This window comes from Palaemon carinicauda, chromosome 4, assembly GCF_036898095.1.
Source record: "Palaemon carinicauda isolate YSFRI2023 chromosome 4, ASM3689809v2, whole genome shotgun sequence".
In the NCBI taxonomy this organism is placed as follows: domain Eukaryota; kingdom Metazoa; phylum Arthropoda; class Malacostraca; order Decapoda; family Palaemonidae; genus Palaemon; species Palaemon carinicauda.
This window is the reverse complement of record NC_090728.1, coordinates 96,995,987-97,012,750: the sequence shown is the minus strand read 5'-3', so window position 1 is coordinate 97,012,750 and position 16,764 is coordinate 96,995,987. Positions and strand designations below refer to the sequence as shown.

The 16,764-nt window shown below is 46.0% G+C and overlaps 1 protein-coding gene across 1 annotated transcript in view; it reads right to left on the bottom strand.

Moving 5' to 3' along the window:
• Positions 1 to 16,764, bottom strand: part of LOC137640077 (3-oxoacyl-[acyl-carrier-protein] reductase FabG-like) — a 250,996-nt gene that overhangs the window by 179,754 nt on the left and 54,478 nt on the right. The gene's annotated exons all lie outside the window — the stretch shown is intronic.

Here is a 16,764-nt window from a genome sequence, read left to right as displayed (position 1 = left end):
AAACTAGACTGCGAATCTCCATCCCCAAATAGAGAATAGTCTGGGATGGATTCAGTTGAGACTTTTCTAAGTTCACCAACAGTCCCAACTCCTTTGCCAGACCCAACGTCCAGTGAAGGTCCTGCAGACAGCGATGACGGGACGATGCTCTGAGAAGCCAGTCGTCCAAGTACAAGGAGGCTCGAATTCCCGATAAATGAAGGAATTTTGCCACATTCCTCATGAGCCTCGTAAACACGAGAGGAGCAGGGCTGAGGCCGAAGCACAGTGCTCGAAACTGGTACACCACATTCCTGTAAACAAACCTCAGATACGGTTGAGAATCTGGGTGAATAGGAATGTGGAAGTACGCATCCTGCAGGTCGAGAGAGACCATCCAGTCTCCCTCTCTGACTGCTGCTAGGACGGACTTCGTGGTCTCCATCGTAAATTTTGTTTTTATAACAAAAACGTTGAGCGCACTGACGTCCAGCACTGGCCTCCAACCTCCCGTATGTTTTGGGACTAGGAAGAGACGGTTGTAAAATCCCGGTGATTGAAGGTCCGAGACTTTCACCACCGCTCCCTTCTCTAGTAACAGAGACACCTGCTGTTGTAGAGCTTGTCTCCTTGACTCCTCTCGATACCTGGGAGAGAGGTCTAGAGGAACTGTTACTAGAGGAGGTCTCCGTACAAAAGGTATTTTGTACCCCTCCTTGAGCAACAACACAGACTCTTGGTCTGCACCCCTCTTCTCCCAGGCCTGCCAGAAGCTGTTCAGTCTGGCCCCTACCGCTGTCTGAGGACGTGGGCAGTCAGACTCTGCCACGGGAGGACTTGGATCCTCTCTTCTTGCCTCTCTTTCCGTCGGCACGAGCGCCTCCCCTGCTGGGGGCTCTGCCACGAAAGGGCGGGATAAATCTAGTCGCTGGGGTATCGACCTTGGGCCTCACGACATAAGACGACGAAGGAGCTCCCTTGCGAGCAGAAGTAGCCATCAGGTCGTGTGTATCCTTCTGCACAAGCAAAGCCGCAATGTCCTTGATCAGCTGTTGAGGAAACAAGGCAGCTGATAAGGGGGCAAAGAGAAGCTCCGACCTCTGACAGGGAGTAACTCCTGCTGAAAGGAATGAGCAAAGAGTTTCCCTCTTCTTCAGGACTCCAGACGTAAAGGTGGCGGCGAGCTCATTGGAGCCATCGCGGATGGCTTTGTCCATACAAGACATAATAAGTACGGAAACATCACGGTCGGCAGACGAGATCTTCCTGCTTAATGCTCCTAGAGACCAATCTAAAAAGTTAAAAACTTCGAAGGCCCTGAAAACCCCTTTAAGGAGATGGTCAAGGTCCGAGGCGGACCAACAAACTTTAGAGCGTCTCATGGCCAGGCGACGGGGAGAGTCTACGAGGCTTGAGAAGTCACCATGGGCAGAGGCAGGGACTCCCAAGCCGAGAACTTCTCCCGTGTCATACCAGACGCTCGCTCTAGAAGCTAGTTTAAAAGGAGGGAAGGCAAAGGCCGTCTTCCCCAAACTCCTCCTGGTAACCAACCAGTCGCCCAGCAAGCATAAAGCCCTCTTAGAAGAGCGCGAGAGCACTAGCTTAGTAAAAGAAGGCTTCGCAGCAGCTAAGCCTAGCGCAAACTCTGAAGGAGGCGAACGAGGAGCGGAAGTAACAAAATGGTCTGGGAAAAGATCCTTAAAAATCATCATGATTTTCCTAAAGTCCATCGAAGGTTGAGCAGCCTTAGGCTCTTCTACGTCTGATAAAACATCCAAAGGAATATCAGTAGGCGGAGGATCAGCAACATCCTCATCTGAAGGAACCTCGTCCGACAATTGATGAGTCTCAAGAAAGGGAGAGACCTGCCGCGGTGGCAATGCTTGACAAGCAAAGTCCACACGCAAAGGAGCAGCAGTTGTAGTCGAGGCTACGTCATGTCGCTGCTGAAAGGACTGACCAGCAACAACAACAGGAGCTGATGGACGCTCGACGTCAAGTCGAGACTGCCTTGACTGCCTAGACTGAGCAGTCAAAACAACCCTTGACTGCGGTGCTTGACGCTCAACGTCAAAACAAGGCAACTGAGCTGGTAGCGAACGTCCTGAACGTCAACACGAGACTGCGGCAGCGGCTGAACGTCAACACGAGACTGCGGCAGCGGCTGAAAGTCAACACGGGACTGCATCGAGTGAGGCTCCAAGTCACGTGACTGTCGTGACAAACTACCGACATCACGCTTCGCAACGTCAAAAGGACGAGTAAAGGCTCGTTTGGGCGGCTGACGGCCAGAGTCTCGATCAGCGTAACGGCGAGGATCATCGTGAACCTGCTCAACGGTATACTCCTCCATAAGGGAGGCAAGCTTATTCTGCATATCCTGCAGGACAACCCATTTAGGATCAACGGGAGTCGGTACGGGCCGAGACGATGGTAACGTCTGTGACGGCAAAACATTGCTCTTACTGAGACTCTCGGAGCCCGTGTTACGCTTACGCTTAATCGGAGAACAGTCTTCCGACGACTGCAAAGGGTCAGAGCTGTCCCAATGGCTACAGCCAGGACGCTGGACCTGTCCTGAAGGGACTGACTTCCACTTTAAGGGTCTAGAAACTTTGCTCCAAGGTTTCTTTTGCGAGAAGCCTTCGGATGACGAGGAGAAAACAGCCTCGCTCGTCTTATGGTAGGGGCGATCTTGACGAGACACGCCCGATACCGCAGAGGGAATGTCTGTTCGTTGGTTAAAGCCTCTCGTCCCCTTAAGTCCTACGACATTACTTCTCCCTGGTGCAGGGGAGCCTGAAAGAGGTCTCGGACTAGGTGAACGACAAGCACGAACAGACGAACCCTCGGTCGCAACACTAAAAACACTTTGCGCACTAATCACTTTATCCCCACGATTTTCTAATGTGGCACTCTGACACTTTAACACATTCACATCCGCCATGAGTTGATTACGGTCCGATGCTAAAGACTCAACTCTCTCGCCCAAAGCTTGAATGGCAAGCAACATATCCCGCATGGATGGTTCATGAGTGCTAGTAGAGGGTTCAGGAACAACTACTACAGGGGAAGGATTAGGTTCAGGGGCATGGGAGGAGGAAAAATCCAACGACCTAGAGGAGCTTCTCCTCACCCTATCTCTCTCAAGCTTACGAGAATATTTATCAAACTCTAGCCAGTCGAATTCCGAAAGTACCACACACTCATCACACCGATCTCCTAATTGGCAGGTTTTACCCCGGCAATTAGAACACACGGTATGTGGGTCGAGAGAGGCCTTGGGAAGACGTTTGTTACAATCCCTAGCATTACATTTACGAAATTTAGGTCCAGGGATAGGAGAAGGGTCAGCCATTTTGAAAAGTCAAAGAAAATCCAAAAACAATCCAAAGTCATCAACAATAAACGCTATCCAAAAAAGGGTTCAAGAGTTTTAATTGAAGAGAAAAACACCTGTCACTGCGAAAGCTCAAAACCAAAAAGAAGTACTTCACCAAGAATGACGAAAACTCCAGGTCAACAGCGAGCGGAATCAACTTGTCGACAAGACCGACAGAGAAGAACTGAGGCTGTTTACATGTATATGCGGTATCTGGCCGATAGTCGGCGCTGGTGGGCACACCCGCAACCTTCATGGCGATCGCTCGCGAGTTTTTGTGTTTCTGTCGAGCCGTCCGAGACGTCAGCTATTATATATTCACCGGCTAAGTTTAATATTTAAAAATTGTCATTTCGTGGTGTTGGACTTGTACACTTCTATAAAGTCAATTCTCTACTTTGCAACTCCAAACTTTCTTTGAGCCACGAGTGCGCGAAAATCATGAGCTGAAGGGTTTCCGTTATCCAAGAGGAAGCGAAGACAGTCTTCTCTTGAACATCCTGGGACAGCACTGGAGATGGTAGAGGGACTTGGAGAGGTTTGAATTCCAGAACAAGATGATACCAATTGCTCCTGGGCCACTTGGGAGCCACTAGAGCTGCTGTTCCTTTGAAAGTCTGCAGTTTGTTCAGGACTTTCATTAGGAGGTTGAATGGTGGAAATAGGTAGATGAGACCACTGGATCCAATCCAGAGACATCGCATCCATCCCTATCGCTTCCGGATCTAAGTTTGGTGCTACATACCAGGGAAGCTTCTTGTTGAAGAGATCGATTTACAGTTCTGCGACTTGCTCTTGTACGAAAGAGAATGATATTGCATCTGGAGACCATTCTGTTTCCAGAGGCTTGGATCTTGACAGGGCGTCTGCCGTCACATTGCAAACCCCTTCGAGGTGAACTGCAGAGATATGCCAGCTCCTCCACTTTCCTAAAGTGAGGATGGATAGGATCACATGGTTAATCTGAGAAGACCTGGAACCCTGTCTGTTGACACGGTGGACTATCGTCCCGTTGTCAATGACTAAATTGATGTGTGATTTCATCTTTGAGTTCATTCTCTTCAGAGTCAGAAACACTGCTATAGCTTCCAAAATATTGATGGGAAATTTCTTAAATGTGATTGACCACCAACCCTGTACTTTCTTGGAGGGGGAGTGTCTGCCCCCTAACCTTGTTCCGAGACGTCCATATGAATAGTCACGGAAGGAGGAGGTTACTGCAGAGGGACGTGTGTCGAGAAACTCCTGGCATTGGTCCATGGCTTGAGCTACTTTCGCAGTAAAACTGGAGTTTTGTGGTGAAGATCTCTCTAAGCATATGATGCCTTTCTTCTCCAGACTCTGTTGGCATTTTTGAATCTCGCTTTTAGGATCAGGGCCGTCACGGCAGAGAACTGCTGTGAACCCATGACTCATTCCAGTTGCCATCTGGTGAGTACTTTTGAACGAAGAAGGCACCCGATAAAGTTTGCTATTTCCTTTCTCTTTCCTTGCGGTAGAGAGAGGGTGTGTGACTTTAGGTTTCAGTGAAGCCCTAGCCACTGGAATTCTTGAGTTGGAGACAGTCTGGACTTTTTGAAGTTGATCTGAAAGCCCAAAGACTAGGAATTTCATGACTTTTTGAGCTGTCCGAAGAGACTCTGACTTCGTTGCAGCCAAGATCAGCCAGTTATCCATGTATACCATCACCTGGAAGCATTTGTTCCTTAATTGTTGGACGATGGCCTCAACTAGCTTTGTGAAAATCTATGGAGCTATATAGAGTCCGAAGGACATAGCTCTGAATATGTAGGCCTTTCTTCGCAGTCTGAAACCAAGGTAGGGGAAGAAGTGCCGACCTATCGGAAGATGTCAATAGGCGTCTGTAAGATCTATAGAAACGGTATAGGATAGTTGGGGTAGTAAGGTCCATATCTGGAACTTGTCATTCAGAAAGAATTTGTTTAGTGGGACAAGTCCAGGATAGTTTGAAGAGTGTTTGAATTTTTCTTGGGCACACAGAATAGCCGCCCTTGAAAGTTCATGGATTTTGTGCAACGGATGACTCCCTTCTGGAGAAGATCCTGTGCACAATCCTTCAAAATTGGGGTTGTGGGTTGGAAGAACCTCTTGAACTGGGGAGGTTTCTGTCTTCATTTCCAGCCTAGTCCGTTTGAGACTATGCTGTAAGCCCAGGGATCAAACTCCCATCGATCCCTGAACAGATGAAGTCATCCCTCTACCAGGAGCTCCTCACTGTTGGTGTGAAAGACCAGCGTCTTTAATTGCCTTGCCTCTACTTCCTCGGCCTCTAGATTGACCGCTTTTTCCTGACCTTCACCTGCTACTGGTGCCCTTCTTTTGAGCCCTGGCAGGGTGGAATGTAGTGGTGGCTCTCTCTCACACCGAATTGAAGGCTGAAGACTGTGGTACATGCTGCTGGGAAACCATGTAAACAATCTGAGGGATGTCGGCAACTGAGGCTGTCGCAGCAGAGAAGGATTTCCTTACCTTAAAGTGTCGTCTGGGCTTCTTGCCCTTGGGTTGAGGTCCTTCACTGGGGGTAAATTTTTGTTTAGAAGACATACCCCACTTGTCTACAAGGCTCTTATTTCCCTAAGCTGCTTTGTCCATGAATTCCTTAACCAATTCCTCAGGATGAGATCTTTCCCCCAGATATTAGAGTCGATCAGTTTTCTAGGTTCATGCCTGACTGTAGCAGTGGCTAGGACGTGTTCTCTACATGCTCTCCTGGCTAGGAAGAAAGCATGGGGATCATTATGAAATATGGTTAGACGAGTCTTTGCCAAGACAGGGAAGAGATCAGATTTGGAATAGCTTCTAATAAGCATCACTAAATAAAATTGGAAGGATAAAGAGGCAGATAAGAGACTATCTGCCTCTTTATCCTTCCAATTCTTTCCTTAATAGGAATTTGTGAAATCTAGGCAGTTTCTCATTATACTGCTTGCCTCTGATATCTTTATCGAGTTTTCCAACATCAAATTTATGTTGGACATTTTCCTAAGTGCCCGAATCAAAAGGAAGGAGTCTAGGGAGACAGGTTTGCACTCCGGCCATCTTCAGCTTCTTAACCGAAAGAGACTGAGCCTTACTATGGTCCAGGATGATTGTTTCCTTAAGGATTCCATCATCCCTAATTGAGGATTCCGATTCATGGGAACATCAAGGTCTTCATCAGCTTTATCAATCAAATTATTTCCTTCATATCTCCTATTCATGACCCCAATAACGTACTCCACCTAACGTTGCCTTTCTTCATCGTCTGTTATTATAACAGATCCATCTCTCTTTTAGATGGGTATAAGCTTTTTTTTTTTCCTGTATAGATTTCATTAATAATTTATGCGCAATTCTTACACTACAGCCACTCCCTGAATTCATAGCTTTGTCAACCTGATCTGATTCCCTATCTAAATATTCTCTCCAGACATTCCTGGCATTTTTTTTTTTTTTTTTTTTTGAACCTCACTATAAATATTGGAATAGTTGCCATGATCTACCTTGTAATTTACATTACTTCCCGGAAAACTTTCAACAGTCAATTTCAGTCTTTCTCTCCTTTTTATAGTATCCTAAGTATCATTTGATATCCATGGTTTCCTCCTTGTAACTACATGTCCCAAAAACATACTGAATTACCAACTGACTGATATATGTTCTTAATATCACACCATTCTTCATTAATTGTCTGCTCTTCATCTCGTAAAGTCTCTAAATACAGCTAAAAGTTCAGAATGACTGGATGACGAGAGAATAATGGAAAACTGATTACATATTGGCAAATTCTACAGTAGTTACAATATTTTGATGGTAATGAACTTTATGAGGAAATCTTAGATTGCAGAATGCTCTTGGCAAGTAGAACGGATATTTAGATTTCCACTGCAGAGAAGCTCATCCATTTCATTATTCAATTTGGTGTTGAAAATGTTTTTGCTAACTTATTTTTACCAATCCAACTTATACCCACAGTGCCGTTTTCAATCTCAAGCTGTGTACGGTCTTTCAGTTAACTGAAATTGATTGTGCCTTATCGTTAAGGGCTAATAGAGAATAACCAGTCAAATCATTACATTTGCAACATTGTAAAGCTTGGGTGCATTTAGAAATTTTCTCTAAAAATGTTATTTTTATAATAAAATAAATTTTTGAATATACTGTACTTACCCGGTGATTATATAAGCTGCAACTCTGTTGCTCGACAGAAAACTCTACGTTAAAAATCCGCCAGCGATCGCAATCCAGGTAGGGGGTGTACTTCAACAGCGCCATCTGTCGTGCAGGTACTCAGTACTCAATGTAAACACAGAACTCAATTTTCTCCTCGGTCCACTGGGTCTCTATTGGGGAGGAAGGGAGGGTCCTTTAATATATAATCACCGGGTAAGTATATTCAAAAATTTATTTTATTATAAAAATAACATTTTTCAATATTAAACTTAGCCGGTGATTATATAAGCTGATTCACACCCAGGGGGGTGGGTAGAGACCAGCAATAATTGTTTACATTATTATGAGCTAAGGATTTTTTATTACATTTTAGCAGTTATTCAAAATAACAAACATAAAATAAATAAGTACCTGGTAAGGAAGTCGACTTGAACAATTACTCTGCCTTTTTAAGTACGTCTTCCTTACGGAGCCTCGCGATCCTTTTAGGATGCTGAGCGACCCCTAGGATCTGAAGTATCAAGGGTTGCAACCCATACAACAGGACCTCATCAAAACCTCTAATCTAGGCGCTTCTCAAGAAATGACTTTGACCACCCGCCAAATCAAGTAGGATGCGAAAGGCTTCTTAGCCTTCCGGACAACCCAAAAACAATAATAAAACATTTCAAGAGAAAGATTAAAAAGGTTATGGAATTAGGGAATTGTAGTGGTTGAGCCCTCACCCACTACTACACTCGTTGTTACGAATGGTCCCAGAGAGTAGCAGTTCTCGTAAAGAGACTGGACATTCTTAAGATAAAAAGACGCGAACACTGACTTGCTTTTTCAATAGGTTGCGTCGATTATACTTTGCAGAGATCTATTTTGTTTAAAGGCCACGGAAGTTGCGACAGCTCTAACTTCGTGTGTCCTTACCTTCAGCAAAGCTTGGTCTTCCTCATTCAGATGGGAATGAGCTTCTCGTATTAACAGTCTGATAAAATAGGATAAAGCATTCTTTGACTAGGCAAAGATGGTTTCTTAACTGAACACCATAAAGCTTCAGACGGGCCTCGTAAAGGTTTAGTTCGTTTTAAATAGAACTTAAGAGCTCTTACAGGGCATAAGACTCTTTCTAGTTCATTTCCAACCATACGATAAGTTTGGAATATCGAAGGATATTGGCCAAGGCCGAGAAGGCAGCTCGTTTTTGGCTAGAAAACCAAGTTGTAGAACATGTAGCCGTTTCGGATGAGAATCCGATGTTCTTGCTGAAGGCATGAATCTCACTGACTCTTTTAGCTGTGGCTAAGCATACCAGGAAAAGAGTCTTTAAGGTGAGATCTTTCAGGGAGGCTGATTGTAGCGGTTCGAACCTGTCTGACATAAGGAATCTTAGTACCACGTCTAAATTCCAACCAGGTGTAACCAAACGACGCTCCTTCGTGGTCTCAAAAGACTTAAGGAGGTCCTGTAGATCTTTATTGTTGGAAAGATCTAAGCCTCTGTGACGGAAGACTGATGCCAACATGCTTCTGTAACCCTTGATAGAGGGAGCTGAAAGAGATCGTTCTTTCCTCAGATATAAGAGGAAGTCAGCTATTTGAGTTACAGAGGTACTGGTCGAGGATACGGATACTGACTTGCACCAGTTTCGGAAGATTTCCCACTTCGATTGGTAGACTCTAAGGGTGGATGTTCTCCTTGCTCTAGCAATCGCTCTGGCTGCCTCCTCCGAAAAGCCTCTAGCTCTCGAGAGTCTTTCGATAGTCTGAAGGCAGTCAGACGAAGAGCGTGGAGGCCTTGGTGTACCTTCTTTACGCGTGCCTGACGTAGAAGGTCCACCCTTAGGGGAAGTGTTCTGGGAACGTCTACTAGCCATCGAAGTACCTCGGTGAACCATTCTCTCGCGGGCCAGAGGGAAGCAACTAGCGTCAACCTTGTCCCTTCGTGAGAGGCGAACTTCTGCAGTACCTTGTTGACAATCTTGAACGGAGGGAATGCATATAGATCTAGATGTGACCAATCTAGGAGAAAGGCCTCTATATGAACTGCTGCTGGGTCCGGGATTGGTGAGCAAAATATTGGGAGCCTCTTGGTCATCGAGGTTGCGAAGAGATCTATGGTTGGCTGGCCCCAGGTGGCCCAAAGTCTCTTGCATACATCCTTGTGGAGGGTCCATTCTGTTGGAATTATTTGTCCCTTCCGACTGAGACAATCTGCCATGACATTCAAGTTGCCTTGGATGAACCTCGTTACTAGTGATATATCTAGACCTTTTGACCAGGTGAGGAGGTCCCTTGCGATCTCGAACAACGTCAGAGAGTAGGTCCCTCCTTGCTTGGAGATGTACGCCAAAGCCGTGGTGTTGTCCGAGTTCACCTCCACCACTTTGCCTTGAAGGAGAGACCTGAAGCTTTTCCAGGCCAGACGTACTGCCAGTAGCTCCTTGCAGTTGAAATGCATTGTCCTTTGAATCGAGTTCCATAATCCCGAGCATTCCCGACCGTCTAATGTCGCACCCCAGCCTACGTCCGATGCGTCCGAGAAGAGAACATGGTTGGGAGTCTGAACAGTCAGGGGAAGACCCTCTCTTAGGTTGATATAGTCCTTTCACCAAGTCAGACAAGACTTTATCTTTCCGGAAACCGGGATCGAGACCGCTTCTAGCGTCTTGTCCTTTTTTCAGTGAAAAGCTAGATGGTATAGAAGAGGACGGAGGTGTAGTCTTCCTAGTGACACAAATTGATCCACGGATGACAGTGTCCCTACCAGACTCATCCACAGCCTGACTGAGCAGCGTTCCTTCTTCAGCATCTTCTGGATGGATAGCAGGACTGGGGGCTGATCGTCTTGTTCAGCAACGTCCTCATCAGAGGGTTCCTCATCCGAAACTGATGAGGAAACGGCAACGGAGTGGGCAACGTCTGACTCGCTGAATCCGGTCGCACTGGTGGATGCGTGACGGAGCCGGACGCAATATCATGGAACTGCTGCACAGTCTGTGAACTGTCAACAACCATGGGTGCGCGAGGAAGTACAGCGTCAACCCGAAACTGTCTAGACCGTCTGGGTTGTGCAGTCAACACCCTACCGGGTTGCTGAGGTTGACGCACTGCGTCACAACAAGTCACCTCTGCTGGTTGTTGAACGTCCTGAACGTCAACAACCACCTCCGAGCGTCGCTTAACGTCAACGTGCGGCTGGCAACCCACACTGGGTCGCATCGGTGGAGGAACCACCTCAACTGGCAGACGCGAGTAGGTTACCTCAGCGTCAACAGGGCGCACAACCGACCGGTTGGAAGGTTGTTGGCCAGAAGGAGGAACCACCTCAACTGGCAGACGCGAGTAGGTTACCTCAGCGTCAACAGGGCGCACAACCGACCGGTTGGAAGGTTGTTGGCCAGAAGGTTCTTCTCCGCATTTAAGTCCTCTATCAAGGCCGCAAGCTTGGACTGCATGTCTTGCAGCAAAGCCCATTTAGGGTCTAAGGGAGCAGGTGTGGCAACAGACGGGGTTAGCGACTGAGGCGGAACCGTTTACCATCCCTGAAAGCCTTGTTATGTGTGACATAATAGTACAGCAAAACTTCAAAGGCTCGACAAAAGCTGAGAAGTTGACCTGTAAACAACTTGGAGCGTCTCCTGGCTAGGCGCCAGGGCGAGTCTACCAGAATTGAGAAGTCTAACTGGGCAGAGGCATGAACTCCCAAGCCGAGAACTTCTCTCGTGTCATATCAGACTCTCGCTCTATAAGCCAGTTTAAAAGAAGGGAAATCAAAGGCTGTATCCCTAAAACTCCTCCTGGTGCAAAAACCAGTCTTCTAGCCAACGTAAACGCTCTCTAGGAGAGCGAGAGAGCACTAGCTTAAAAACAACGGCTTTGAAGTAGCTAGGCCTAGTGTAAGTTCTGACGTTAAGGCGAACGAGGAGCAGCAGTTACAAGATCCGGACGAAGATCCTTAAAAAAAATCATCATGATTTAATTAAAGTCCATAGGAGGCTAAGCAGCTTAAGGCTCCTCTCCATCTGACAGAGTCCTCAAGGGAATATCAGTAGGAGGGAGAACAGCAACTTCCTCATCTACAGGAACCTTGTCCGATAAAAGCTAGGTTACCTCAGTGAGTCTCTCACTGGTGCATAAGTAGCAGACCAGAAGGTAATGTCATGTAACTGCTTGACAGTCTGTGAACTGTCAACAACTGAACTGTCAACCACAACAGGTGTGTGAGGACGTAGTGTCCACTCGAGACTGCTTTGACTGTCTAGACTGAGCAGTCAAAACAACTCTAGAATGCGGAGGTTGACGCACCGCGTCAAAACAAAACAACTTAGACTGTTGTTGTACCTCGCGAACGTCAACGGAAGGTTCCGTGCGTCGCTGAACGTCAACATGCGGCTGGCAGGGTACACTGGAACGCATGGGTGGCGGGACTCTCTTGGAGAGCGGCAGAAGGTCGCCTCAGCGTCCACAGGACGCACAACCGTGGTTGGTTGTAGGCTAGAGGTTGGTGTAGTGTCAACCTTCTCCGCACGAAAGTCCTGCATCAATGACGTTAACTGAGACTGCATGGTCTGCAGCAAAGACCACTTAGGGTCTACAGGAGCAGGTGCGGCAACAGACGGTGTGACTGCCTGATGCGGTACCGCTTTGCCTCTCTTAGGAGGTGAGCAGTCGTCGGAAGACTGCAGCGAGTCCGAACTGACCCAGTGGCTACAACTGGGCCGTTGGACTTGCGCGGAAAGGACCGACTTGCGCTTAATAAGCCGCGAGACATTGGTCCATGGTTTCTTACGAGAAAGCTCTTCCACAGACGAGGAATAAATGGGCTCTCTCGTCTTAGAGTGGGTGGGGCGATCTTGGGTAGATACGCCCGAAACCACAGAGGGAAAACGTCTGTTCGTTGATCAAGGCCTCTCGAACCCATAAGTCGTTCGACATTACTTCTCCCCTGGGCTTGGGAGCTTGCAAGAGGTCCCGGACTAGGTGAACGACAGGCACGAACAGACGAACCCTCGGACGCAACACTGTAACACTTTGCGCATATCACTTTATCGATTTTCTGTTTTGCACTTATTTCACTGAAATCGAAACTTTTACTGATTTCTACCTGAAACACGCAATTCTACCCTTCATTAAAAGGTAGTAATTGCGAAATCAGTCGTAACATGCAGCTCATTAATACTAGCAAAAAAAAACAGAAAACATATATTAAGATAAAAAATTCAGTGGCTGGGAAAGAGACTAAACGCTAGTTCATATAAACTACGTTTTCAATCTCTCACTGCACATAGCCTGGGGACAAGAATAAAACCCTAGAAACGTTTTACCTTTCTCCCCGTACAGAGACTAGGGACGAGAGTAACACGAGAACAACGTTACCCGCTTGAACGGAACGTTTTCTCTCCTCTCTCTCCCTCCGTCTCTATCTCTCTCTCTCTTTCTCTCTTGATTTCGCACCTAAGAGAAGAGAAGAGCCCAATTATATATCGTCAAAAAAACATGTTATTTGACTAAAGGAAAAAACTGAAAGGTTTTCCAAATAAAAAGTTCCTTTAATTTAGAATTTAAAACATTTAAGCTAAGAAAGAATGAACAAAACGTCAGAATCGATTTACTCTTACTGCAAAGTGAAACCGTGATACACTCTCTCTCTATCGTAACGATAGAGCGCATGTTGAACGTCCTGTACGTCAACAACTGCGTAGTCTAAATGTTACTGTAGTTCATCTTTGAAAACAGTACGAAGACTATCAAAGAAATTCTTTCATAAAATATTACATTTAAAAAGTTTTAAATTCTTTAAAGGCTAAATACGATATAACGGGCTCAACGTTGATTAACTTCGGTTCCAAGTTAGGACCGCCTACTATCAGGAAAGGTCGCATATAAACAAAACATAAAAATTTATTTTTATATGTTTATAATAAATGGAAAGTTAATCGAAGAGGCCTAATAAAGGCGGAGAGATATAAAATATATAGATCTATAACGTGTTAAGCAAAAATATTAAAAACCTAAACACACTTCCGTCTAAGGGAAGGGTCGGCCATTTAAAAGTGAAAGAGAGTCCATACTCTCTTTGTCACCATAATTAAATCTATCCAAAACGAGTTCAAGTTTTGAGATGAAGATAAAACACCTGCATAGCGAAAGCTCAAAACTAGAATAGTGTACTTCACCAAATAGTTGTGAAAATAAATCCAGTTAGTAACAGCGAATTAGTAGGTCTTGCCGGTAGCCAGACAGAGAGAAAATTGAGTTCTGTGTTTACATTGAGTACTGAGTACCTGCACGACAGATGGCGCTGTTGAAGTACACCCCCTACCTGCATTGCGATCGCTGGCGGATTTTTAACGTAGAGTTTTCTGTCGAGCAACAGAGTTGCAGCTTATATAATCACCGGCTAAGTTTAATATTGAAAACTGCTTTATCAATGCTAATTTTTATAATTTATTTACTTACAAATTTCAGGATTTTGCATTGTTTTTTATATATTTTTTTTTTACAAGTAATAAATCCTTATTTCATTTATCCATTTTTGTGCAGAATGGTGCTGGTAATATATTTGTAACTCCCTCAACCTCAATAATGTTGGTATCAGTTATCACTAAATTCCATGACTTTAACGAGTTTGCATCACTGTGAAGCATAGAGCGCATTTAAAAAATTTATCTAAACTGTTTATGTCAATGCTTATTTCCACAGTTTTTCAGTTCAGAACTTCAGGATTATGTAAGCCAATTTTGGGGGAGGTATTTATTTATTTTTTTTTTTAAATGCATGCTTATTTTTTGGCGCAGAATAGTATTGGTAAAAATTTTGTATCTCCCCCAATAATGCTGGTAACACTAAACTCCATGATTATACTTCCTGGTAACATTTAATATTAACTTGTATTAGCAAACTTAATATATCATCAGGCAGTAATCAATGATATTGTCAACTGAATCATTGTGGAACAGATCCAGAATCTTTAAGATTTATTCAATCACAAAGGGCGCCATTTTCTGTGTTTGCCCTGGGCGCCAGTAACCCAAGATACGCCTCTGTAAATAGCCTTTTCGTATGTAGCCTACAGTAAAGTAAACCATTTTATATTCTAAATTATATTTATTTACTGTTACACAGTACTGTACAGTATAATCACCCAGCAGTACATTACGATACTAATTTACAAACAAATATTTTGGTAGTGTACACTATGATATCCGAAATGGATCAAATCAAATCAGATGCGATCCATTTCCCATGTCCTAGTTTACAACGTACTGTAGTTTACAGTAGGCTATTTTATTGCTTGCTTCACCTAATATTAATAATAGAGAGAGAGAGAGAGAGAGAGAGAGAGAGAGAGAGAGAGAGAGAGAGAGAGAGAGAGAGAGAGAGAGAGAAATCACTGCAAATCTTACAGGCCGATGATGTCTCTCTTCGTTCAGCAAGGGCTACTCTTCGCCCGTGGGTGTCGGGCTTCGGCGCACCCTATCTCCTCGATGGAGACATGGCCTCCCGCCTCTTCCCAGGCTCGACTACTGCTGCAGTCTCCCCTGACCTTGCTGCCCCCTTAATTGAAAAAGTCAGGGCCACCATTTCCGCGGAGGACGAACCCCTCGTACCGCTGGATGTGGCAGATCTGGATATAGACGTAGACCCCAGGGACGAGCAGGTGAGTGGTGCCGAGTTGGTGGAAACCCTTTTCTCTCCTACTCCCTCTTCTACCTCTTCCTTTCTAGGTTTTGATAACTCTAAGGCTTCTCCTCGGGATCCCTCTGCCTACGTACGACCCAAGGTGAAGCCACTTCGAACTTATAAGACTTCAGCTTTGCCAGTATCAACGTCACCGGTCCCCGGACCCTTGACAGCTCCTGATATTCCTATTGCTCCTCGTAAAACCACGACTCCTAAGAAGTCTAAGTCTACCAAATCCAAGACAAAACCAACGGGTGGCTTTCAGGTACCCTGGGGCGATCTCGTCCCCATCGAACTGGTCAGAGATTTGGTCAGAGATCAAATTCAACATCACTCTGGGGCGATGACCGAGATTAAGGATATGATGGCTACTCTGATCCGCGCCGGAACTCAGTTTCCTCCCCCTTCTGCCCCAGACGCATCGAAGCTACCGCCCTTCGATAAAAACAATCCTTGGCGGTTTGCCTTGCATGCCCCATTCTTAGATGGTTCCCTAACTCTGGAGGGCATAGGCACCCGCCCTCTAGAGGACCTGGAGTTCTACCCCCCGGGCCTAGAATTCCCGTTCAATGGTTTCGTACGTTTAAAGGAACATGCATTGGTCCGTAGGGACAAGGTACCGAAGGAAACGGTCATATTTCCAAAAGAGCAGGCCCAGGCTATCTGGGCCAGAACACTATCAGAGTGGGGGTGTATTAACTCCAAGCTCACCCCACACAAAGGTGCCTACACTATTTTTACGACAGCGGCCTCCATCTCTTTGCCGCTCATAGACAAAGTCACAGAGCTGACTATACAGGCCATCAAGGAAGGCTCTTCCATGCCGGCTCTCAAAGAGACGGACCCCACCTCTTTGCTTATTCCGGGTACCTCTGCAACCTGGGATGCCGCGGCTTCTACCTTCACGGTGGGGAAACTAGACCCGGACTGTACCTCTACTCTTTTCTCTGAGAAGCTTCCCAGATTAATAGAGAGTCTTCTCAAAACTGAGTTTGAGACCCGTACTAGACTAGCTAAGTCCCTCCAATCCATCACCTCCATGGAGTCCCTAGCATCTCTTTACCCAGAGGAAATGCTGTTCAGAGTCGCCACAAAGAACCAGCTGCTGTCCTACCAAATAGACCTCCATGACTTCTGGTCAGCTCGAGTTAGTTGCAGGAAGTTCGTTCTGTCTGAGGCCTCCATCAGACATGAACCGAACAGGCTGATAGCCTCCTCCTGCTGGGGTAAGACCCTCTTCCCTCAGACCGAGGTGGATAAAGTTCTTCAGGACGCGGCGAGGGCAAACCAAAATTTGCAGGTAAGGTGGGGTCTCTCAGCCAAAATGAGGTTCGAACCCCAGAGACACACGTTCTTCAAGAGGAAGCAGAGGTTTAGTCCTTACAAGACTGCCCGGGGTACCTCGTCCCCACAGTCTTCCGCTGCCTCGACTTCTCAACAACAGGCGCCTCCTCAGCAGGTAGTCTACCTCGCTGCTCCCCCTGGTACACAGCCCAACCCCTCTTGGATGTCCTCTCCTGCATACAACCCTGCCTACGAATCCTCCGGTTCCTTTCG